The sequence below is a fragment of the Capricornis sumatraensis genome, chromosome 7, assembly GCF_032405125.1.
Source record: "Capricornis sumatraensis isolate serow.1 chromosome 7, serow.2, whole genome shotgun sequence".
NCBI classification, from domain to species: Eukaryota; Metazoa; Chordata; class Mammalia; order Artiodactyla; family Bovidae; genus Capricornis; species Capricornis sumatraensis.
The window spans coordinates 33,219,456-33,245,884 of record NC_091075.1 but is presented as its reverse complement, the minus strand read 5'-3'; the positions used below and the strand labels follow the sequence as shown (position 1 = coordinate 33,245,884).

Sequence of the window (26,429 nt, the reverse complement as noted above, 5' to 3'; positions counted from 1 at the left end):
CTGCAATGTGGGAGACCCAGGTTCAGTCCCTGGGTTGGGAAGATTACTGGAGAAGGGAATGGCAACCCACTCTAGTATTCTTGCCTGGAGACTCCCATGCACAGAATAACCTGGAGGGCTACAGTCCATGGGGTCAAAGAGTCAGACATGACTAAGTGATTAACACTTTCACCTTCTATATAACCACAGTGAGTGCCAGAGTTCTAGTCACTCAGTTGTGTCCAACTCTTTGCAACCCATGGATTGTAGCCCACCACGCTTCTTCTGTCCATGGGATTTCCCAGGCAAGAATACTGGAGTGGGTATCCATTCCCTTCTCCAGGGGATCTTCCCAACCCAGGAATCAAACCCAGGTCTTCTAAATTGCAGACAGAGTCTTTACTGTCTGAGTCACCAAGGAAGTTCCATATAACCACAGTTCAGTTCAGTTCAGTCGCTCAGTTGTGTCCGACTATTTTCAACCCCATGAATTGCAGCATGCCAGATCTCCCTGTCCATCACCAACTCCTGGCATTCCCTCTCAATAACCACAGTACTATCATTAAAATCAAGAAAATAGTATTAGAATCAATCTTAACATTAAGTAACACTATTATCTAATTTACAGACTTTCTTCAAATTTACCAATTTACCCACTAATATTCTTTATCTGCTTCAAGATCTAACCTACGATGCCTGTAGTTGTCATGTCACTTTACTCTCCTGTAAGCTGAAGTAGTTACTCAGCCTTTCTTTGTCTTTGATGACCTTGACACTTTAAAGAATGCTAGCCAGTTATTTTGTAGAATGCTGCTCAATTGGAATTTATCTGATGTTTCCTCATGATTAAATTCAGATTATTCATTGTTGGTGAGAATACCACAGTAGTGACACTGTGTCCTTCTCAGTGCATCATATCAGGAGGTGCATGATATCAGTTTGTCCCATCATAGGTAGTATTAACTTTGATCACATGACAAAGGTAAAAACAGCTGCTGGAGAACAGTATTTTGTTACCAGATTAAAATAAAGAGATCTATGACACACACAAAATACATTAAGACACTCTATTAAAAAATCAGGCATGAAATAAAAAGAAGGAAAAACACTACTTTTCTAATCACTCAACAAATCTATTACAATATATGACTCTTCCAAATTTCTGTTTTATATTGTGTCCGTTTTGGTAGGTTGTATTTTTCAAAGAATTCATCGATTTCACCTAAGTTGTTAAACATATGAGCATAAAGTTGTCAATATATTCTCTTACTGGGCTTCCCTTGTGGCTCAGCTAGTAAAGAAGCCATCTGCAATGTGGGAGACCTGGGTTTGATCCCTGGGCTGCATAGATCCCCTGAAGAAGGGAAAGGCTACCCACTCCAGTATTCTGGCTGGGATAATTCCATGGACTGTATGGTCCATGTGGTCACAAAGAGTCAGACGCAACTGAGCAACTTTCACTCACTCACTCACACTCTCTTATTATTCTTATTATGTCTCTAATATCTATAGTGATAGTCCCTCTCTATTCTTTAGAGCATCAGATTTTATTTTCACCACCAGACACATCTACAGCTGAGTGTCATTTCTGTTTGGTCCAGAATTTTCATTCTTTCTAGAGTTATTTCTCTGCTCCTCCCAAGTAGCATATTGGACATCTACCAACCTGGGAGGGCTCACCTTCCAGTGTCATATCTTTTTGCCTTTTCATACTGTTCATGGGGTTCTTGAGGCAAGAATACTGCGGTGGTTTCCCATTGCCTTATCCCTGAACTGCCTGGTTCATAGCTTCATTGAGATGCACAAGGTAATGCTCAAAATCCTTTAAGCTAGGCTTCAACAATACATGAACCAAGAACTTCCAGACGTACAAGTTGGATTTAGAAAAGACAGAGGAACCAATGATCAAATTGCCAACATACACTGGATCATAGAAAAAGCAAGGAAATTCTAGAAAAACATCTACTTCCACTTCACTGATTATGCTAAAGCCTTTGTGTGGATCACAATAAACTGAGGAAAATTCTTAAAGAAATGAGAATAAATAACAGACCACTTTACCTGCTTTCTGAGAAACCTATATGTAAGTCAAGAAGCAACAATTTGAATTGGACATGGAACAACAGACTGATTCAAAACTGGGAAAGAAATATGTCAAGGCTGTATATTGTCACCCTGCTTATTTAATGTATATGAAGAGTACATTATATGACATGCTGAGCTGGATGAATCATGAGCCAGAAATCAAGAGACTGCTGGGAGAAATATCAATAACCTCAGATATGCAGATGATACCACTTTAATGGCAAAAAGTGAAGAGGAACTAAAGAGCCTCTTGATGCGAGTGAGAGAAGAGAGTGAAAATGTTGGCTTAAAATTCAACATTCATAAAATGAAGGTCATGGCAACCAGCCCCATCAATTCATGGCAAATAGATGGGGAAAAACTGGAAACCGTGGCAGATTTTATTTTGGGGGGCTCCAAAATCACTGAAGATGGTGACTGCAGCCATGAAATTTAAAATTAGTATTTTAAAAGATGTGTGCTGCAGTTTGCAGGCCTGGCCCTCTGTCCTCTCTCTATCTCCTTTTGCCAACATGGTTGTTCCCTGTGTGTCCTGGCTCCTAGCTGCCTCCTTCTGTCTCTTTCTTAGGGTTAGAATTAGCTTTGCCCCTAGACAAGGCCACTGGAAAGCCACCACTGCTGAGCTACAGACAAATACCAGATGCCAGTTATCAAGGCTAAGAAGGGCTTCCCTGGTGGCTCAGATGGTAAAGGATCTGCCTGAAATTTGGGAGACCCGGGTTCAATCCCTGTGTTGGGAAGATCTCCTGGAGGAGGGCATGGCAACACACTCCAGTATTCTTGCCTGGAGGATTTGCATAGACAGAGAAGCCTGGCAGGTTACAGTCCATGGGGTCACAAAGAGTCGGACACGACTGAGTGACTAAGCACAGCAAAGGCTAAGACACACTGCAGTTATAACAAGAAAAATATTGCAGCTTTAAGACGTGAAATTTACACAGCAGATTTTAGAACTCAACATAGGAAAGAGACATTTAACTAACATGATGGGAAAAGATTCAGAAAGTTTTACGCAAGAGAATATTGACAGAGTGATTACTTACCTTTTCCCCAGGGGTTTGAGAAGTGAGCCCAGCCAATAATGAAGAATCCTGAAGAGATTTTTCCAAAACAAAGAGCATCCAGTGGGGAGAAGATGGCCACCCATTTCATGTTCTTTTTATACTGGCAAACAAGCATATTATTCAAGAATGCATGAGGCACACAGAAAGCTACTACATGTGAAGAGGAAAAAAAAAAAAAACCAAAACCAGTTGTGAGCTCAAGTTCTGTTTTCAGAAAAAACTAAAAACCAAAGACCCAATTGGCAGCAGATGACTGATTAAGGAGGAACTGAAAAAATGTTAGTGGAAAAACTGTCAGATCAAGAATAAGCTCAGCCCATTTGGCTGCTGAAAAGATTATCAATGTGGTATTATCTGGTATTGATTTTCTCTTTCCCTATGTTTTCTCTCTGTATTAGTTTCCTAGAGATGTTATAAGAGAGTATCACAAACAAGGGGCTTAAAACAAGAATTTGTTCTCTTACAGTTCTGAAGGCGAGCAGTCCAAAATCAAGGTATTGGCAATATTAGCTTGCTTCTCCTGGAGGCTCTGAGGAAGGATCTGTTCTATGCCTCTCTCTCAGTGTTGGTGGTTGCCAATAATAGTTGGTATTGATTGGTTTGCAGCTGCATATTCTCATAGTAGACAGTTCTGACAAAACGTGATCCGCTGGAAGAGGGAATGGCAAACCACCCCAATATACTTGCCGTGGGAAAATCAGGAATTGTACAAAAAGACAAAAGGATATGAAACCAAAAGATGAGTCCCCCCGGTCGGAAGGTATCTCATATGCTCCTGGGGAAGAGAGGAGGACAACTACTAATAGCCCAGAAAGAACCAAGTGGCTGGGACAAAGCAGAAATGATGCTCACTGTGGATAGGCCTAGTGGTGAAAGTGAGAGCCAGTGCAAACAACAGTGTTGCATGGGGACCGGGAATGTTAGGGCCCGAACCAGGTAAACTGGATGCGGCCAAGCAGGAAATGGTAAGGATGAACATCGACCTCTTAGAAATCAGTGAACTAAAATGGATGGGAATGGGAATTTAATTCAGGTCACCATTATATCCACTACTGTGGGCAAGAATCCCATAGAAGAAACGGAGTAGCCCTGTTAATTGACAAAAGAGTTCAAAATGTAGTACTTGGGTGCAACCTCAAAAATGACAGAACGATCTCAGTTTGTTTCCGAGGTAAGCCATTCAACATCACAGTAATTTAAGTCTGTGCTCCTACCACAACGCTAAAGAAGCTGAAGTTGATCAGTCCTATGAAGACCTAGAAAAACTCTTAGAACTAACATCAAAAAAGATTTCTACTCAACATTGGGGATTGGAACGCAAGAGTAGGAAGTCAAGAGATACCTGGAGTAATAGGCAAGTTCAGTCTTGGAGTACAAAATGAAGCAGGGCAAAGGCTAACTGAATTATGCCAAGAGAATGCATTGGTCATAGCAAACATCATTTTCAACAAAACAAGAGATGACTACACATGGATATCACCAAATGGTCAATACCCAAATCAAATTGACTACATTCTTTTTAGTCGAAGATGAAGAAGCTATATATAGTCAGCAAAAACAAGATCTGGAGCTAACTGTAGCTTAGATCATTAGCTTCTAATAGCAAAATTCAAGTTTAAACTAAAGAAATCAGAGAAAACACTAGGCCATCCACCTAGACTTAAATCAAATCCCCTATGAATACACTTATTTAACTTATATACAGAGTATATCATGTGAAATGCTGGGCTGGATGAAGCACAAGCTGGAATCAAGATTGCCAAGAGAAATATCAATAACCTCAGATACACAGATGACACCACCCTTATGGCAGAAAATGAAGAAGAACTAAAGAGCCTCTTGATGAAAGTGAAAGAGGAGAGTGAAAAAGCTGCTTTAAAACTCAACATTCAGAAAACTAAGATCATGGCATCTGGTCCCATCACTTCATGGCAAACAGATGGGGAAACAATGAAACAGTGACAAAGTTTATTTTCTTGGGCTCCAAAATCACTGAAGATGGTGACTGCAGCCATGAAATTCAAAGACACTTGCTCCATGAAAATAAAAGCTAAGATCAACCTAGACAGCATATTAAAAAGCAGAGACATCACTTTGCTGACAAAGGTCCATCCAGCCAAAGCTATGGTTTTTCCAGTAGTCATATATGGATGTGAGAGTTGGACTGTGAAGAAAGCTGAGCGCTGACGAATTGATGCTTTTGAACTGTGGTGTTGGAAAAGACTGTTGAGAGTCCCTTGGACTGCAAGGAGGTCCAAACAGTCCATCCTAAAGGAAATGAGTCCTGAATATTCATGGGAAGGACTGATGCTGAAGCTGAAACTCCAATACTTTGCCACCTGATTTGAAGAACTGACTCAAGGGAAAAGACTCTGATGCTGGGAAAGATTGAAGGCAGGAAGAGAAGGGGATGACAGAGGATGCGATGGTTGGATGCATCACCGACTTGATGCATGAGTTTCACTCACCAAACATGAGTTTGAGCAAGCATTGGGAATTGGTGATGGACAGGGAAGCCTGGTGTGCTACCGTCCATGGGGTTACAAAGAGTCAGACATGACTGAGCAACTGAACTGAACTGATGAATATGCAGTGGAGGTGATGAATGGATTCAAGTGATTAGATCTAGTAAAGAGTGTGCCTGAATAACTATGGACAGAGGTCTGTACTATTGTACAGAAGGCAGTGAACAAAACCATCCCAAAGAAAAAAAGAAAGGCAAGAAGGTAAAGTGGTTATTTGAGGAGGCTTTACAAATAGCTGAAGAAAGAAGAGCAAGGGAGGAAAAAACAACAACAACAACAAGGAATAAAGGGAAAGGTACATCCAACTAAATGCAGAGTTCCAAAGAACAGCACAGAGAGACAAGAAGGCATTCTTCAATGAACAGTGTAAAAGACTAGAAGACAACAACCGAAGGGGAAAGACTAGAGATCTCTTCAGGAAAATTGGAAATATCAAGGGGACTTTTTTCCCCAAAGATGGGCTTAATAAAGAACAGAAATGGTAGAGACCTAGCAGATGAAGAAGAAATCAAGGAGAGATGGAAAGAATACATGAAAGAGCTGTACAAAAGAGGATCTTAATGAACTGGATAACTATGATGTGGTCAGTAACCCAGAGCCAGACATTCTGGAGTGTGAAGTCAAGTGGGTCTTAGGAAGCACTGCTGTCAGTAGAGCTAGTGGGTGCGATGTAATTCCAATACGACTATTCAAAACCCTAAAAGATGATGCTATCAAAGTGTTGCACTCAATATGTCAGCAAACTGGAAGACCCAGCAGGGGCCACAGGACCAGAAAAGGTCAGTCCTCATTCCAATTCCCAAGAAGGGTACCACTAAAGAATCTTCAAAGTATTGGACAATTTTACTCATCTCCCATGCTAGTAAGGTAATGCTTAACATCTTGTATGCCAGGCTTCAGCATTATGCAAAGCAAGAACTTCCAGAGGTCCAAGCTGGATTTAGAAAAGGAAGAGGAACAAGAGATCAAATTGCCAACATTTCCTGGATCATAGAAAAAGCAAGGGAATTCCAGGAAAACATCTACCTTTGTTTCATTGACTATGCTAAAGCCTTTGATACATGTGGATCTTAAAGAGATGGGAATACCAGACCATCTTACCTGTCTCCTGAGAAACCTGTATGCAGGTCAAGAAGCAACAGTTAGAACCCTGTATGGAACAACCGATTGGTTCAGGATTGAGAAAGGACTACGACAGGGCTGTTGTCACCCTGTTTATTTAATCTATATGCTGAGTATATCATGAGAAATGTCAGGCTGCATGAGTTACAAGCTGGAATCAAGATAGGTGGGAGAAACATCAATAACCTCAGATAAACTTCTGCCACTCTAAAGGCAGAAAATCAAGAGGAATTAAAGAAACTCTTGGTGAGGGTGAAGGAAGAGAATGAAAAAACCAGCTTAAAACTAAATATTTAAAAAAAAAAACTAAGATCATGGCATCTGGCCCCATTACTTCAAGGCAAATGGAGGGGGAAAAGGTGGGAGGGGAGTAGTGACAGATTTCCTCCTCTTGGGCTCTAAAATCACTGCAGACAGTTGCTGTAGCCATGAAGTCAGAAGACAATTGCTTCTTGGCAGGAAAGCTATGACAAACCTAGACAGTGTGTTGAAAAACAAAGACATTACTCTGCCGACAAAAGGTCCGTATAGTCAAGGCTATTGTCTTCCCAGTGGTCATGTATGGTTGTGAGAGCTGGATTGTGAAGAAGGCAGAGTGCTAAAGAATTGATGCCTTTGAACTGTGATGCTGGAGAAGACTCCTTAAAGTCCCTTGGACAGCAAAGAGATCAAAGGGAAATCAAACCTGAATACTCATTGGAAGGACTAATGCTAAAGCTGAAGCTCCAGTATTTTGGTACCTGATGCAAATGACTAACTCATTGGAAAAGACCCTGATTCTGGGAAAGACTGAGGAGGGCAGGAGAAGAGGGCATCAGAGGATGGCTGGATGCATCAGAGTATGCAATGGGCATGAACTTGGGCAAACTTTGGGAGATAGTGAAGGACAGGGAGGCCTGGCATGCTACAGTCCATGGGATTGCCAAAGAGTCGGACACAACTAGGGAACTGAACAGCAACAACATTCCCATCTTTGCCTCCATCTTCATAAGGTAATGTCCCCTCTTGTGTGTGTCTATGTCAAAATTTCCCTCTTCTTATATAAAGATACTGTCATTGGATTAGCACCCACACTAATTCAATATGATCTTGCCTTCATTAGATCTGCAAAGTTTCTATTTCCAAATAAGGTCATAGTCACAGATTCTGGATGGACATGAATTTTAAGGGAACATTATTCAACCTAGTACTTTCCCTTACTTCCCAGTGCCCTGCTCTGGTGCCCTCAAACTCTGTTGCCTAATTCTTCAAGCCATTAAGACTACAGATTTCTAGACAATTATCAGTGGTGGCTCACGTGGTAAAGAATCTTCCTGCAATGCAAGAGACCTGGGTTTGGTCCTTGGGTTGGGAAGATCCCCTGGAGAAGGGAATGGCAAGCCACTCCAGTATTCTTGCCTGGAGAATCCCATGGACAGAGGAGCCTGGCGGGCTATATATAGTCCATGCGGTTGCAAAGAGTTGGACTTGACTGGGAGACTAACACTTTCACTTTCTATGTCACTGAGTGGGCCTGGACTCAGGTAAAAAGCCACCAAAAAAAGAAACTCATAAGGCATATTCTCGTCTTCCAAATATCATGTCCCTTCCAGATTTTGCCTGCTTTTATTACTCTATAGTACCTTTGGTAATTGGGGCTTCTTATGTGGCACAATGGTAAAGAATCTGCCTGCCAGTGCAGGAGATGTGAGATGTGGATTCGATCCCTGGATTAGGGAAAATCCACTAAACGAGCAACCGGCAACCCACAGTCTCCATGCCTGGGAAATCCCATGGACAGAGGAGCATGGCAGGCTACAGTCCATGGGGTCTAAAAGAGTCAGACTTGACCAAGCACACATGTATGTACCTCTGGTAATTGCCTTTTTAAATTTTTTCTGTGGTTTATAGTTACTCTCAATAGGAAGGTAAATCTATAGGAACTGCTCAGTCAGAACTAGAGTAGACTCACCTGTTTTTCTAACATGTCTAATAGAAAAAAATTAAGAATTAACATTTAGTTTCATGTTAAATAATGTATATGAATTATATTATAGTTTTTACTGCTATTTAATATCTTAAATATTTCTATTTTATCATTGTGATGCTGTTTTTCTCCATCAGAAAGCATGCACAGTGTCCAATGAATAAAACATTAATAATAACAGCATTTACTACTTAATGTTTCAATTACTCTTCTAAATGCCTTATATATATGTTGTCTCAGTAAATCTTCACATCAACATACAACTTAGACAGTAGTTTTACAGAAGAATAATTCTCATTTTACAAACAAGGAAACTGAGGTCCCAGAGGTTAATCTGTACCTGTTCCACGGGTAGTATATGATGAATTGTAAGAGTTCATGCCTATAACCATTATGCAGTACTGCCTCCTAAAAGCACAAATTGTTATCTCTGGCACTAGTTTGGATCATTATTAACCCCAAAACTTCATTATTTATAAGGCTTCATTTGTCTAATTTTGCCTAATTTCTAATGTATGAAGTAAATAGGAAGTAAAGAGTAAATAAACATTGTCGATACACGATTTTATTAAATGGAATAGTTTAATATCAGCATCAGTTTATTTCATTATTTTTAATTTTTCTAGTTTGTATGAGTGATATATCAGAAATTCTTTAAGTACTAAAGCAAGCTTCAGAATTCTCAAACTTACACATTTTTAAAATTTATCTACAAAGTAAAAACTATAGGAAAATTAGATTCACCTAATTAGTGCATAATTTGCAAGTAGTTGAATTATATTTTATATTATACTGTTAACTTTTGTCATTAATAAAAATCTCCTTTTTCCTCTCTCCTCTCTCTCTGCCTCCCTCCCTCCCTCTTTTTCTCTGTCTCATCTATTTGCTCTTATCATAAACATGATAAGCTGTTAAGACATGAACAAGTGTGTACTTAAGCAAAATAGTTATTTCCTTAACATGACTCAGCAAGGTACCCTAGAGATTAATACTGTTACTGATTTCACAGGTCTCTTGTGCATGTGAATTTCCATGAGAGTCTATTCAACTGGTGTGACTAAGAAGAAAGAACAATGTTCCTCTATACAAGGTGGGTTTTGCATTGTCCCACACATAGCCTGCTGATGGCCGTGGGATGGCAAAGTCATCTTCATTAGACGGAATTTAATAGTGAATCAAAGTTCTTGTGGAGAATAGACTGATCTAAACTTTAGCCTCCCTTGGGTCCTGCTGAAAGATTAGAGGGAAAGAGTAGGGCCTTAGTAAGTTGAATGTATCAGATTGTTTTTCACTAATAGTTCTCTTGTAAAACTCTGAAAACCACCCAGTTTAACCCTTCAAAAAAGGAGAAAGAAAGAGGAGTGAGATGGGGGGAGGGGAAAAAACTCAAATAGTATACCACAGGCATTGATTTCATTGATTTCTGAGGCATGCTGTTATTCCTGTAGCAATTTCCACAGTTTGGATTATGTACACATGACCAAACTTTGTCCATCAAAAGTAAACCAGTTTTCTTGCTCCATTTAATAGTCCATGCCAAAGGCAGCAATACTAAGACTTTAATAGTTTATAAAATTTAATTGCCTTTAGCTTTTGTTCTACGTTTGGAAATTCTAAGACAACCTAAAAGTGCAGTCCTTCAATAAAATCTTTTCAAAAGTATTCTGAATCTGAAAAGAGTTAATGGTGGAAGAAAGAGGAGGAGTGACACAGGTGAAATGTATCAACCACACCTGTACAGCAGGATCGGACATAGTTAACGAGAAAAAAGGAAGGAGAAACAAACGTGTTAGATGATCTTCAGTCTAAAGAAATCTCTGTTGGGCAACGGGGCATTTTGCTGCTTGCCTTTTATTCCAACTTCCTTTCAAACAATTTGTTAAGTGAAAAGAGAGATGATGGCAGCTCAGCATATCAAAGCTCAGTTATCAGTTGGCTTATTCTAGTATCTTTGGTCTTTTGTGGATGCCTTATGATGTGTTGTGCGGTAACACTGGAAAGTCAATCTTATACCAGTGATTGCCACATAAATGTTAAGGAGTCTGAAAAAAAAAATCACAAAATAGAAATTGTTGAGCTCTCAGGTATAAAGTGGCACTGATAAGAATTAATGTATCCAAAAAGATTTGGGTAGGTTTCTTTTTCCTTTTATGGGGGGAGGATGGGTGTGTGTGAAGAGGGACTGACTTATTTTTCAGTAGGGTGAGAAGGAATGTCTAAGAGAATGAAAAGGCATAATGGAAACTCTTTCATTATCAACTCTTTTAGAACTGGCTGTGAGCATGCTGTCCCAGTTAATGACAAAACTGAATAAAAAAGCTGACTGTCATAACAAAGAAATCTTTTTCCTTTCATGTAATTTTTTTATTTTTAAAATTCAGAGAAACTCTTAAAAAATAAACTGAGCTTTAAAATCAAAGTACACCTTTTGGGGGACAAATGTACTTTTGCTAAATCTATAATAGGAAGACTTTTAAAACCCTTGAAGGAGAGTGTACTGTCAGCAGGAGACACCTTCATAGGGATAATGAAGAAAACTGAATGAAAGAAGGTATGATTTCAGAGCTCTGTGTAGGAGTACGGGAACCAGTAAGAGACGGTGAATCAGGCAGGGACAAGTCCCAGGAACCCATCACCAGTGGAAGGGTACTGAGCAAGTGGAAGAAGCAGCATTTCCGGACCAACTGAGAGCTCAGCCACGTGAGAGGGACACAGCCACTGGGCCAAGGCCAGAGAGAGGGAAGAAATACCTTGACCTTTCTCCTCCTGTCCACTTATCTCCTGCTGTGCTTCCAGAAGCCCGAATGAACTAAGTGCTGCTGTCTTCAGGATCAGACCTCTTTCACTAGCCCAGGGCACAGCTCAGAGCAGAGAGAGGAAGAAAACTTGACAGTGGGGTTTACAGAGGCATGACCAATGGAGATACTGAAAGAGAAAAATCACTTGTTATCGAGAGCCAGGAGAGCCTGAATCATAGTCCTTAAAGCATGAGGAGTCAATTTCCTGTGACTAAGACTGTATTTCCGACTATAGCCTCAGTAATGATCTCTTAACTGTGATAGATCACAGGTTTAATGCAATCTTCTTTCAGAAAAAAAGAAAATTTTTTTAAAAGATAAGGTAAAAAGGAAAAGGAAAAGGTACATGAGATTTTCTTTATGGACAACTTTATCCATAAAAATGACAAGTGTAATCTGTTTTATTCTGGTTAACCATACTAATTCTTATTTTTATTTTTGTATAACTATATGAGTTATAAAGTCTTTATTTTTTTGTAGCTGTATAAGATAGCATGACATATTTTCTTCAAAATCACTTTCATCTAGCCCTTAGAATGTTTTAACACTGGATAGCATAGTATATTGACTTTGGTCAACAAATTTTCTCTAAAAGGGAAGAAAACTGCAACAAAACCAGTGTTTAGATGAAGTGCTTCCTTAGGAGATCAAAAATATATCATGTATCATAACACTTCAGAGTTGAAAGGGACTTTAAAAATTAGGTATAAACCTTTTATTTTAAAAGTGATGACAAAAGTCTAGAGGTAATTGTAGTTTTGCTATTATAATACAGTAATGGGTTTTAGCAATTAGGATCAGAACCCAGATTTCCTGACTCCTTATCTGGTTTTCCCATCTTCTCATGGTACACATATGTGCTGTGTCGCTTCAGTCATATCTGACTCTTTGCAACCCTATGGACTGTAGCCCTCCAGGCTCCTCTGTCCAAAGGATTCTCCAGGTAAGAATCCTGGAGTGGTTGCCATTCCCTCCTCCAGGGGATCTTCTAGACCCAGGGATCAAACCTGCATCTCATGTCTCCTGCATTGGCAGGTCGGTTCTTTACCACTAGCGCCACCTGGGAAGCCCCTCCCATGGTACAGCTCTCATTTAAATTCTTATTATATAGTAGGGTCAATTTTATTTCAAGGAAACAATACATTCCTTCCTGAAATTGGCTGTACAAAAGTGCACCAAGAAGATGTGCCTATCACGTTAATATTTCTCAACCAAGATATGAAGAGTCCATGCAGAGGAGAAATAATGTCCTTGTGGATTGCCAGAAGCTCTGAGAACTGCCTGGGCTCCTTATCTCCCAGAGGACCTCAGATCTATCATAATCCCACTGGCCAATTGTGTACGCAAAGGTTCAAGCTCCCTCGGCCTCACATTTTCTCCAACAAACCCGGTTCATTATTTTGCAAGACCGACAAATGAAAGAATTTTATCTTGTGTGTTTTAACTCCATGAAAAAAAAAATTAGCAGGGCTCAAAAGGAGTCTCCTAGATAAAAATCAATTCATTTGACTTTTGGTTCTGTCTTATCTTTTCACTTTCACACTCATATTGCTTAATCTGATCATTTACTATTCCCGTTTCCTCTTTAATGTCTGCAGTTTTTAACTATGTTGTCTTGCTTTATTATACTTCCCTGCAGTGAGCAATGATATATAAAAAGAGGACCCAGCCTTTTAGGCAGGTGTGTTCTTGCTGTGTGCTGATAGATAGGTCACTGAAAGTCCATGCAAATTAGAGCATTTCACAGGGAAGCAAAACTTCATCTGGAGTAGCAGCTGTGTTGTAGAAGAGAGCTGTAAATGCCTCAGTTTGAATGATGGCTGTTGCTGTTTGTCTATGCTTTATTCTTGAGTTCACCTAATGGGTCAGGTTATTGACATCTGAACTCTACAGAAATGATCATGGTAAGCTCTTCTGTCTCATGTTCTACTAGTATGGGGCATCGATGTTCTTAGGACAAGAAAATCATCAAGTGTTTTGCCTCCATTCCTCTTAAAAATAAAGATTTGCAAATTTCAGCAATAAAATAATTATTCAAGGAACATAGGAATATAAGTTGTTTATTTGGCCTCTGGGAATAAAAGCTTTAAAAAATTTTAGTCTTTTACTATGAGATTATAAAAGTAAAACAAATTAATTTGTATTAAAGCAGGTGGTATTAAGAATCTGTTTTCCAAAAAGTTTCCACAATCAGAATAGTTTTACACTAAAAATACCCATCATAAAGATTTTAAGGAGTGAAATAGACTTACATCTTTCTAGAATATCTTAAAACTCTTGCTTTTTTATAAAGTAGGTTGGAAAATCTGTTGTTCTCAGATGTTTGTTTTTGGACTAAGGCCAGTCTGTGGCAAAGATTTAACCAGTCTATACTAAAAAGAGAAAAATAATATTAAGGGCAAAGGAAAGAGAAAGAGAGAATTCTAAGGTGCCAAGTTTTATTTCCTGAGGGAAGACCCTAGTTTCCTCTAGGATATTGCCATTCTTTTCTTGGAGAGTTAATAATATGATGATAAATGATGGCAATTTTTTTTAATGTCCTTACTTAACAGAAAGTATTTGGCAAGCCCATGTCAATATTCTTCACTTTTTTCTTAATTTAAAATTGTTACTGATCTGTGAGATGTACATGTCTAGGAAGGTTCTTATAAACCCTATGATGCCAAACCTGATTCTGCTGAAGAGCTGGACAATCAAATGTAGCTGAACTATTCTATTTATGAACTATAGTAACTGTTGTTATCAATTCCAAATGCTGCAGACAGTGAGAAGGTATCAATCCCTACCAACTGAAGGTGAACTGCAAATTTTAATCTTGTTAAAAAATACCCGCACCTAGTTGGATTTTCCTCATTGTTCTCACTACCTCTATCAACTTTCTCCTTATACTTCAACATGCCCACTCAGCTGTCTTTTCTATTGAATTGACCCTGGAATTTTCTGGATGACTCCATATCACTACATGTTGCTTATATCTATATTACCCAACAGGCCAATCCTTAAAAACTGAAAAATTGTCTTCAAACCTCCTGCACTGGAAAATTGAAAGCACCAGTGAAAAGTCAACAATAACAATTCAAAGAAGCAGGTGCTATGACATAAGAAAGTGGCCTTTTTATTAGGGGAAAAAAAATGAACTTCTTATTGCCAAATTCAGACTTAAACTGAAGAAAAGTAAGAAAAACCACTAGATCATTCAGGTATGACCTAAATCAAATCCCTTACGATTATACAGTGGAAGTGAGAAATAGATTCAAGGAACTAGATCTGATAGAGTGCCTGAAGAGCTATGGGTGGAGTTTCATAACATTGTACAGAAGGGGGTGATCAAAACTACCTCCCCACAAAATTGATGTTTTGAACTGTGGTACTGGAGAAGACTTTTGAGAGTCCCTTGGACTACAAGGAGATCCAACCAGTCCATCCTAAAGGAAATCAGTTTTGAATATTCATTGCAAGGACTGATGCTAAAGCTGAAACTCCAATACTTTGGCCACCTGATGTGAAGAACTGACTCATTTCAAACAACCCTGATGCTGGGAAAGATTGAAGGCAGGAGGAGAAGGGGACGACAGAGAATGAGATGGTTGGATGGCATCACTGGCTCAATGGACATGAATTTGAGTAAACTCCAGGAGTTGGCCATGGACAGGGAGGCCTGGTGTGCTGCAGTCTATGAGTTGGACCCGACTGAGCGACTGAACTGAACTGAAGAAAAAGAAATGCAAAAAGGTGAAATGGTTGTCTGAGGAGGCCTTACAAATAGCTGAGAAAAGAAGAGATGTGAAAGGTAAAGGAGAAAAGGAAAGATATACTCATCTGAATGCAGAGTTCCAAAGAATAGTAAGGAGAGATAAGAAAGCCTTCCTTAGTAATCAGTGCAAAGAAATAGAGGAAAACAATAGAATGGGAAAGACTAGAGATCTCTTAAAGAAAATTAGAGATACCAAGGGAACATTTCATGAAAAGATGGGCACAATAAAGGACAGAAATGGTATGGACCTAACAGAAACAGAAGATATTAAGAAGAAGTGGCAACAATACACTGAAGAACTAAACAGAAAAGATCTTAACAATGGAGATAACCACAATGGTGTGATCACTCACCTAGAGCCAGACATCTTGGAGTGAGAAGTCCAGTGGGCCTTAGGAAGCATCACTATGAACAAAGCTAGTGGAGGTGATAGAACTCCAGCTGAGCTATTTCAAATCCTAAAAGATGATGCTGTTAAAAGTGCTGTGCTCAATATACCAGCAAATTTGGAAAACTCTGCAGTAGCCACAGGACTGGAAAAAGGTCAGCTTTCATTCCAGTCAAAGAAAGGTTCAGTTCGGTTCAGTTCAGTTCTGTCGCTCAGTCGTGTCCAACTCTTTGCGACCCCATGAATCGCAGCACACCAGGCCTCCCTGTCCATCACCATCTCCCGGAGTTCACTCAGACTCACATCCATCGAGTCCGTGATGCCATCCAGCCATCTCATCCTCTGTCGTCCCCTTCTCCTCCTGCCCCCAATCCCTCCCAGCATCAGAGTCTTTTCCAATGAGTCAACTCTTCGCATGAGGTGGCCAAAGTACTGGAGCTTCAGCTTTAGCATCATTCCTTCCAAAGAAATCCCAGGGTTGATCTCCTTCAGAATGGACTGGTTGGATCTCCTTGCAGTCCAAGGGACTCTCAAGAGTCTTCTCCAACACCACAGTTCAAACACATAAATTCTTTGGCGCTCAGCCTTCTTCACAGTCCAACTCTCACATCCATACATGACTACTGGAAAAACTATAGCCTTGACTAGATGGACCTTAGTCGGCAAAGTAATGTCTCTGCTTTTGAATATACTATCTAGGTTGGTCATAACTTTTCTTCCAAGGAGTAAGCGTCTTTTAATTTCATGGCTGCAGTCACCATCTGCAGTGATTTTGGAGTGCAGAAAAATAAAGTCTGACACTGTTTCCACTGTTTCCCCATCTATTTGCCATGAAGAGATGGGACCGGATGCCATGATCTTCGTTTTCTGAATGTTGAGCTTTAAGCCAACTTTTTCACTCTCCTCTTTCACTTTCATCAAGAGGCTTTTGTGTTCCTCTTCACTTTCTGCCATAAGGGTGGTGTCATCTGCATATCTGAGGTGATTGATATTTCTCCTGGCAATCTTGATTCCAGCTTGTGTTTCTTCCAGTCCAGCGTTTCTCATGATATACTCTGCATACAAGTTAAATAAGCAGGGTGACAATATACAGCCTTGACGTACTCCTTTTCCTATTTGGAATCAGTCTGTTGTTCCATGTCCAGTTCTAACTGTTGCTTCCTGACCTGCATACAGATTTCTCAAGAGGCAGGTTAGGTGCTCTGGTATTTCCATCTCTTTCAGAATTTTCCACAGTTCATTGTGATCCACACAGTCAAAGGCTTTGGCATAGGAGTTCCAAAGAATGTTCAAACTACTTCATAATTGTACTAATATCATATGCTAGCAAAGTAATGCTCAAAATTCTCCATGCTAAGCTTCAACAGTACATTGAGTACAGTTTCTCATCTTCTTCATTGTCATGACCTTTTCCTTTACCTAGTCTTCTACAGGCCCTCAAAGACCTGCTCAAATAGTACATTCTCAAGGAAGCCTTTTCAGAATCCCAACTAGATCACTCTCCTGTCCTGTACCTCATAGCATCTTGCTGCCCATTCAGAGCTCAGTGCCAGTTTTGAAAGTATATGTTTGACCATGTTATTTGACTATTATCTTCTAGGGACAAATAAGTCTGTTCTGCTTTTTTCTTTATTCTTAGCATCTACAAGGTACCTGGCATATTCTATTCAGTAGATTTTTTGTGTATGTAATTAAATGACTAATGACTAAATAAATGAATGAGTAGATTAGAATTGAGTTGAACTGAATAAAATATGTGAATGAATATTGTTGCTAAGGCTTATATCTGTCTAAATTTGAAGTATATATAGTTATTAATGTAATTTAAAATTTTTGAAGAATTAAAAAACTTTTTTCATTATTTTATAGCCTATTATATTTTTTATCATTTAAAAATTATGCTTTACTTTATCATCTAAATCACTTTACATTTGCTTTTTATTTTAAACTATAACCATCTTAACCACAAGGTTCTTTACAATTCATCTAAGGCTTCCTTGAAGTTCATAGGCCAGGGTCTTACACATAATAGAATTTACTATATACAGCATTAACTTGCTTTTCCAAAGTCTGGTGTTTTGTTCTGCCTAATGAAACTTAAGCATTTGTCTGATTTATTTTCACTGAATGATTTAATATAGCTATCTTGACTTTTACTTTTATTTTGGGATTTATTTTCATCATAAAACCTTTATAAAGAATATATTCATTTCTGATCTTTTCTTTTTGCTTGGTTTTTCTTAGTTATTATTTTCTTAGTTATTATGCCTTGATTTCTTTTTTGTGTTTATTTTTTCAGGACTTAATTATAATCAAGCTTAAGGACTTAAGTGTATATTTTCTATGAGTGTCCCAGGAAGTTTTTTAAACATGGTGGAGTGGGGCACTATTTAAAGGAAAGTATATTGTTTTGATCAGCTTTCCATATTTAATTTACATTTCTGTTTGAACTTGGCTTTTTAAAAATAGTTTACATGTTAAATCAAAATATGTAATTATAAATATAATTGGCATCTTAGAAATTTTGCCTTTGAAATGAAAGTGTTCTGATCTTTATTATTCTTGGGTTTTCTCTCAAGTTTAATGCTAAAATTATTGTTCTATCTTACTATTTTCTTTTAACTTATTTTCTCCTTTAATTTAGCCCAGCATTTGTCAATATTTTTGTTCTCAGGACCTCTTTACGGTCTTAAAAAGTATTGATGATCCCAAAGATCTTTTGTTTGTGTGGGTTATATCTATCCATATTTATAATATTAGAAATTAAAACAGAAATACTAAAATATTTATTCAGTCACTTAAAGTAACAATAAACTCTTCATATGCTAACAATCAATTTAATTAAACAAGTCATATTTTCTAAAACAGAAAAAAATAGTGATAAGAGTAACATTGTTTTACATATTTGCAAATCTCTTAATAGAAAAGACTTGTTTCAAGAAACTAGCCTGGTGGTTGGTTAACAGGAGTGAGAGGGTGGGAGTGTACTGGAGACATTAATTCAGGAGTTTGTACTGTTTGAACTTATAAGATCAGAAAGTTCTGGGGATCTAATATACAGCATAGTGCTCATAGTTAACACTGAATTACATACTTGAAAGTTGCTAAGAGAGTAGATCTTAAATATTCTCACCACAAAAATAAAATGGTAACTATGTGACATGACGTAGGTGTTAGCTAATCTTATGCTAATAATCATTTTGCAATATATAAGTGTACCAAATCAGCATGCTATACCCAATGTTATATATCCACATCATCTCAAAAAAGCTGGAAATTTTTAAAATTTTTAAGTAAGTAATGTATAAATATAAAACGAGAACAGCTCTTTCAAGTCATGCTGAAAGGTCAAGTAAAATTAGGAGTAAGCACTGATCACTGAACTTAGCAATGTGATCCTGGATCACACTGGTGACTCCTCACTGTTTCACTTATCTGAGAAACTAAATTTTTAGTTAGACATCTCAAAAATACAAGAGAGCTTCTATTCTCACATAATCCACACACCATGTTAATCTTAATGGTGGTCTGCCCTTGCTGCTGCTATTTTTCAGTCACTCGGTCATGTCCAGCTCTTTGTGGCTCCATGGGCTGCAGCATGCCAGGCTTCCCTGCCCCTCACAATCTCTAGGAGTTTGCCCAAGTTCATGTTCATTGCACTGGTGATGCTGCCCAGCCATCTCATCCTCTGATGCCCTCTTCTCCTTCTGCCCTCACTCTTTCCCAGCATCAGGGACTTTTCCAAAGAGTCATCTGTTCACATCAGATGACCAAAATACTGGAGCTTCAGCTTCAGCATCAGTACTTCCAGTGAGTATTCAGGGGTTTATCTCCCTTAAGATTGACTGGTTTGATCTTGCTGTCCAACAGACTTTCAAGAGTCTTTTCCAGCACCACAGTTTGAAGGCATCAATTCTTTGGCATTCTGCCTTCTTTATGGTCCAGCTCTCACAACCGTACCAGGACCACTGGGAAGACCAAAGCCTTGACTTATACGGACCTTTGTTGGCAGAGTAATGCCTCTGCTTTTCAATACACAGTCTAGGTTTGTCATAGCTTTCCTGCCAAGAAGCAACTGTCTTCTGATTTCATGGCTGCAGTCACCATCCACAGTGATTGTAGAGCCCAAGAAGAGGAAATGTGTCACACTTCCCCCTTTTCCCCTTCTATTTGCCATGCAGCAATGGGGCAGGATGCCATGATCTTAGTTTTTTTAACATTTAGTCTTAAGCTGGCTCTTTCACTCTCCTCCTTCACTGTCATCAAGAGGCTTTTTAATTCCTCTTTGCTTTCTGCCATTAGAGTGGTATCATGCACTCTAAGTGGTCTGTCCTTACTTATCTCTTATTTCACATAAAAACACTAAGTCAGAAAATTAAAATATGATTACCAAATATCCAGATGGTCCTATCTTTTTAATAATGTTATTCCTATTCTTTTGCAACTCTCCTAGTGAGTTTATTCCTATAATCTTGTTTCCTTTTCTCCTACAAGTAAATAATAGTGCAACCTTATTTTCCTTTAAGGTATGAAGATGAATGGACTTTTGATTTATGACTTTCAGGTTATTTGAACTTATTAAAGAATTTTTTACAGTTAATCATAAAATAGAATTAGAGATTACATTAAACACATTTGTTGAAGTGCAGAATATCTCTATAAATAATTTTTTAAGTACTGAACTGATACATTTTTTAAAAATAAATAAAAATAAGAGAAATTTTAAAGCAACTTTCATTATCATGGATACACTATCAAGGAAACTTTTTCAATAATTCACCAATAAGGTGAATTTACCTTATTTACTTTATTAATTTACCAATACACTGAAATAATCTAAAGCAAATCAAGGTCATAAAATATAAAATATGTTTCTATATAGTTATTTTACATTACTCTATTATTTCTTGATTATTTTATTTATAAAATTATTTATACTCCCTATATATTTACCTAGAAAGATGTCCACAAAATGTATGTGTGTGTGCTTAGTCGCTCAGTTGTGTCTGACTCTTTGTGATCCCATGAACTGTAGCCTGCCAGGCTCCTCTGTCCAAGGGGATTCTCCAGGCAAGAATACTAGAGTGGCTTACCATGTCCTCCTCCAGGGGATCTTCCCAATCCAGGCATCAAACCCAGGTCTCTGGAATTGCAGAAGGATTCTTTACCAGCTGAGCCACCAGGGAATCCCATGAATACTGGAGCGGGTAGCATATCCTTTCTCCAGGGGAACTTCCTGACCCAGCTGAGCAAAAAAAAAAAGTAGTTTATATAATATTGTGATTAGTATTATTTCATTCAGGATTTTAGAAATCTACATAAATTACATTATGTTTTCAAATATATGGGAAGAAACAGGGAAAATATATGTCAAATTACTGACATTATTTATCGTCCTAGTAAGGGGTTGAAAGAAAGGATTGTGTTTTATATACTTTCATATTGTTTGGGATTTGCCACTAATAAATACTATCTTCTATCTGTTTAAAATATATTAGATTGTCAGAAACAAAGTTTCTTCTTTCACAGTGGCAAAATATTTGTATTAGTATATATAGATGTCTATAAATTAGATTATATATACTTTCTATATATTAAAATATATATTAATAAATATTCCTGTTTTAGTAACAAGAGGGTTTTTTAACAAATTAGAATAAGAATTTTAGGACTTCCATTATCTAGATTTTTAAATAATCACAGTTGCATAGGTATAAAATCTACAAGACAGCAAATCAAGAATGACTGCTAGAGACAGCCTGCATATTTCTCTTAATATAAAATCCTATTATGAAATAATACTTTGTGATTCTCCGAAAATTGAAAAAATCTAGTTGCCATTATTTAAGTTTTATAAGTTTTTTTAGTCAATTGCATTTCCTAGATATCTTATTGGATTGAGGTAAACCAAGATTTCATTCTGCTGGCTTTAGTTTTATGTGCCTATTTTCTAATACGCTGCCATATGGATAAAGAAGAAAGAAAGAGACTTTATGTCTAGTGCCAATTTGTTCTAAAAATGAGCCCAGTTTTCACAAATATACACAAAGTACCTCAAATTACCAATGACTCACCAAACAGCCAAATACATTTATTACATATTATCAGCAATAATATAACTCTCATCTTTACTATCTTATATAAGATGGACAGGGAGGCCTGGCATGCTGCAGTCCATGGGGTTGCAAAGAGTCAGACATGACTGAGTGGCTGAACTGAACTGATAAGAGACTATTTTCTCAACTTCTTTGGTTTACCTTGAAAAAATTGTGTAAAAAGCAAAGTGAAATGGCTAGCAGATCATGTTCGCCAAGACAAAGCAGCATCTCACAGAAAAATGTTAACCTGCAAAACATCAATTTGCATCCCTTCTCTTGTGAGAAGAGTCCAAATGCCTGATGCAAGAAATCTAGCAGGCAACAAGAACCCAGCACAATTAGAAATATAGCAGAGAAAAAAGCATGCAATTGGCTGAAACTAACCACTTTTTCAGGGAAGAACTTCCTTGAATTCCAACCAAGACAGCTCTGTCTTGTAGACTGGGGGTGACTTTGAGGTATGGGCTCATGGGAATATTACTGATCCTCTAACTCACAATAGCAAACCTCAGTGGTCTAGCCTTCCATACTATACGGCTCTGACTCAGACATGGTAAATTTACTTGTTGTGCTTTGGCTAATCAAAATAAATCTGTGATTGCAATTTTACTGAAATTCTAGCTAACTGAAAGCAAAAGGAAAGCGTAATTTGCAATTTTCCTTATCTACTGAGTAGGAACCAATGCCAGTTCTAGATTTGTCGGAGTGCTCAGTACACTCTGATTTGATTATGCTTCACAAAGCCAAATAAAAAGACATCTTTAAAATTATTTCACACAAGTAATATCATTGACACACACCAGATTTCACTGAAAAAGAGCAAGGTAATTTTCCCTTTTTCTTCATATTTAAATCAGTAAGTATTTACTAAATATATATGATATACAGAACACCCTGCTAACCATTCAATTTAAGCTAAGGATAGGAAGTATTTATTCTTTTCCATTGTACTTTTAAAATATTTTTATTATAAGTATTTTTATCAGCTATACATAACCTAGATTGCTTTTTTCCAAAACATTACTCTCCTTGCAAACAGTCTTGTATAAAAAATATATGCTTTTCTTATGAATGTTCCAGAGAAAACCTATGATATCTTTACCTTTCTCCTAGGGTAAAGATAGGAGGGGGGGAAATGCCAATTTATTTTCCTTTTATGAGGAAGATATACTCCTCCTATTCTGGAGATATTCATTCACACTATTTTCTAGTTGGTAAAACTCTGATTTTAAATATTTGACTATGTCAAAGTCAGAAACAAATTTACTAAATGGCATTTTGCTGTCTGTTTCTTTTTAAAGTGAGTCAGCAAGAGTTCCATCAAGAAAACAGCTAGGAAAGCAGAAACTGCTCTAGATACTTCAGTCAGGAAACAGGTAATTCTTAGAAAAATGGCTCAGAGATAACTGTAAACTCATGTCCAGAGAAGTCCGCTTCCTGCTGCTGCCAGAGGAAGGGCAATATGGCACCGACTTTTCTTTCACCTTGCAGACCTGATACAAATGCATCGCTTCGCAAAAACTCAAAACATGGCTGTCAGCGATTCTGGGAATGTAATTGCTAAGTGCCCTGCTATCTCCATACAAAGGAGAAGGAGAACAAGCAGGGGGGGAAGAGATGCTAAATTGCCAGCCCGTAATATGTAGGCAGGAGACAGGATTGAGGCAACTTCTCTCCCAGTGTTAACATCCAAAGAGATTTAAGCTGTGATTTAACAACTCATTCTACAATTACTGAGGTGAATAATAGTTAGAATCTGCCCTCAATTATCCATTTAGGGAATTCTGCTCTTTGACCCTCTAATTTTTATTTCCTTGGCCACTTGGATAGGAAATTTAAATCTCCTAAATACTTTCTAAATATTAATTTCAATGATCTAACAGATAAAAACCATCCATTCCCATATACCTGCATCTGCATTACTACACATCTATTGAGAATGTACAAGGTGCAAGGCATGGCTAGAAGTCACTCTTTCAGATGCAAAGATGGCCCCTGCCTTTCAAGTGTTCACAGTTAGTGGGAAGCAAAAGAAAAACGCCATCAACATAACTCAAGGAAGATTGTGTGCAACAAGGGGCAGAGGAAGAATTAGAGCAGGAGAGATTCTTATGAAGTAATAATGAGGAACTGAAGAAAGCCATGGGGAACAAATGCTTTTGAGGTATAAGTACTCTGACAGATGGAATTGGAGAGAAACCCAAGCCAAAACAAGAAGCCAGAGTGAGCAAAGTGAAGAGGCTGAAGAACTTGCTAACATTAAACTAGCAACAGATACCACAAACTCAGATGCCCAGAGGAGCCAGCAGTAACGGAAATGAAGTAGCCCACATGGAGGCTGTGGCCAGAAAATGCATGCACGAGAAACCTAGAGGAGGAGCCCCTGGTGAGAATGTTGGCCCAGCGTTATCAGAGTTTTCAATTGTACAACTGAAGTGAAAATTCATATTCTAAAGTAAAACTCCAATTTTAAAATGTTAACACCTAATTAAAACAAAAATAAAAAAATCTAAAGCCTTGTGCAAGTCAAATATAACACATCTTACAGCCTATCTATGGCCCTATGGGTATCCATTTGCAACTTCTGGGTCAGATGCTCTCTGCAACCCCATCAAACGAATTCTTGTTTCAATCATGAACTTCATTCTCATTGAAAAATATATGTTCCCAAACATGAACACATGTAAGAATTAAAGATTTTAAAATTTAAAAAAAATAAATAAATAAAATTAAATTTAAAAAAATAAAAAATAAAAAAAAAGAAAGAAAAACATATGTTCATCTTTGAAAATTACACACATTAAGCATTACCTCTGAAATTTTTCTTCCTATAAATTGTGTGTCTTTAATTTTCTTCACAAATCATTGTAGAACTCTTAAGACTTTCATTTGCAAGGGTCCTAGAGTAACGTGTAGAAGTGACAAGAAAGGGAAAACAGAAAGAAGATAATTAGAAATGCAGATACTATAGACATTTACCACTGTAACTAATATTTATCAATCTCTCAGGATAAAAGATTTATGATTTTATTTTCACTAGCTAGCTAACTAACTAACTGACTCACTCTTTGAGACCCCCATGTACTGTAGCTGGCCAGGTTCCTCTGTCCATGGCATTCAGGCAAGAATACTGGAGTGGGTTGCCATGCCCTCCTCCAGGGGATCTTCCTGACCACAGATCAAACCCACGTCTCTTATGTCTCCTTCATTGGCAGATGGACTCTTTACCACTCATGCCACCTGGGAAGCCCCTTAGCAGAGGTATAATCTGCTAATATACCCAATGAATACAGTTGTTTAAAATCCAGCCTGCTGTAGTATATAAAATATCCTTGTATATTTGTGGATAGTCTTTATTTTTCTCAAAATTGATTATCAACTAACTTTCCCCCCAAACTGTGTGTTCATACCATCATACATAACAGGAAAAATGATAGTAGGAACAAGGCACATGTCAGAAGTAAAATAGGGATGTCCTCCATGGCACAGTGGGTAAAATCCACCTACCAGTGCAGGGGAAATGGGTTCAATCCGTGGTCTGGAGCATTTCACATGCTGCGAAGCAACTACGCCCATGCGCCACAACTACTGAGACTGCGCTCTAGAGCCTACAAGTCACAACTATTGAGCCCGTGTGGTAGAATTGCTGAAGCCCACACATACAGAGCCTGCGCTCCACAAGCGAAGCGACCAGAATGCACACCACAAAGAGGAGTAGCCCCTGTGTGCAGCAGCTAAAGAAAGCTGGTGCAAAGCAATGAAGACTCAGCACAGCCAGAACCAAAAACAAATAAAGGAAGTAAAATAAATGCCTAAAAAGTAGCCTTGGTGCTGTCTTGCTTTGCAAGCAGTTTTAAACTGAGTTGAATGCTGTATCAGTGAAAAGAGAAAAAAATTGGCAAGAAATTAAATAAAAGCAGCAAATAATATCATAAGCCATTACATAAAGTTTCTATTTTCAATCAAACAGGCCAATGTTAATATTGAAATATCCATGTTACTACTTCTGATTCACTTGTCTTCTTTGTGTGATCTGCCACACACGAGGGAAATTGCATTTATCTGAGTTTCAAGGTGGGATGGAACTCCTCAGGAGAACCTCTTTTAATATTGTCGTTATGCATTCAGAAAACATTTCAAACTAGAAACTTGGATAGATATTTGAATTGAGCTTTTTCCAACAGTGGTGCTTTTTCAATAACACAGTAGAGTACCTAATGGAACATAATGAAAAAGATCAACAATAAAATCACCAATTTCAGAAAAAGAAAACAACCACCTGACAATGTTCTCTTTTCTTATGAGTTACCGCTTCACAGAACAAGCACTATAGAGTGTAGGTAAGCATACATACTTCCAGCTTCAGAGCAAAGAATAAAAATCTAAAAAGGTAAAAATGAAAATGTGTGCTGTTCTGCTGCAATGTGGCTGAGAGTTATAAAGGTCCTATGAACAATATTGAGTTTGTGATGGCACAATCACATCACAAAAGATTTACCTTCACTCTGCAAACTCAATATAGGCAATAACAGTCTATTACAAGCAAAGCAATACAACATCAAAGGAATGTTTAAAAGAACCAGACAGAACCTTTAAATCAACACAATTGAGTTATCTTCCCCCAAAGGAAGTACCAAGGGAGAGTGCATA

The 26,429-nt window shown here is 38.0% G+C and overlaps 1 pseudogene; it reads left to right on the top strand.

Annotated features, from left to right (window-relative positions):
• Positions 1-2,576: 2,576 nt before the first annotated feature.
• The window catches only part of LOC138081789 (small ribosomal subunit protein uS9m-like), a 173,645-nt pseudogene continuing 149,792 nt past the window's right edge, over positions 2,577-26,429 (top strand).